This window comes from Suricata suricatta, chromosome 14 (assembly GCF_006229205.1).
Source record: "Suricata suricatta isolate VVHF042 chromosome 14, meerkat_22Aug2017_6uvM2_HiC, whole genome shotgun sequence".
Classification (NCBI taxonomy): Eukaryota; Metazoa; Chordata; class Mammalia; order Carnivora; family Herpestidae; genus Suricata; species Suricata suricatta.
This window is the reverse complement of record NC_043713.1, coordinates 88,360,198-88,361,072: the sequence shown is the minus strand read 5'-3', so window position 1 is coordinate 88,361,072 and position 875 is coordinate 88,360,198.

The following is an 875-nucleotide window of genomic DNA, read 5'->3' as shown; positions in this document are numbered from 1 at the left end:
GAAGGCTACGTCCTTGGGGCAGCTTCTGGGGAAAAGCAGAGAAGGCGAGCAGAAGGCACAGGCTAATGGGGCGGGGGGAGCCTCCCCCTGCCTGGTGTCACTCGTGCATCAGCTGGCGGACACACCCCCTTGGTGACCACCTCCAACATTTAGGGCAGAGTAAACTCGCGTCCGCGTAGACGAGTGGGAAACACAAAGCCATGCCAGGTCGGGGGAGACGTGCCACGTCACGGTCGGCACGGGGAGTGAGGAGACTCCCAGGTCCAAGGGGCCCAGACCCGGAAGTCAGACTCGGGGTCAGAACAGACCCCTCGGGTTCCTCGTGGAGACACAGCCCCTCAGGGTAGACAGGCTCAGGCCTCGGGCAGCAGCGGACTTCCCAGGTGAGTATCCTCTCGGGGAATCCAGGAGTCCTCCAAGTTCAGGGTCGTCACCACTCGGGAACTGAGGAGGCGTTTCAGGTCAGTACAGAGATTTCAGAGGATTGAGAGACATTCCAGGTCAGGCAGACACGCTGCGGGAACTACAGACTTCTAGTTCGGTGTAGACACACCTGAGGAACTGAGGGTATCAGAGGTCAGTACAAGCACCCCTTGGACAACCGGACGACATCCCAGACACACCTGGGGAATCACGGGTCATTAGAAATACCTGGAAATGTAGAGCGACCACTAACATTAAAGTAGACACGAATAGGGAATTAGGGGGACACCCAGGATCCAGGTAGAAATAAAGGAATCCGACATCCTGGAGGAGAGTAGGTGATCCTGGGGAGTTAGGGGAAACTACAGGTCAGTGTAGATGCACCTGGGGATTCGGGAAATCCCCCAAGTCCGAGTAAACACAACCGGGGACTTGGAGAAACACCCACATCA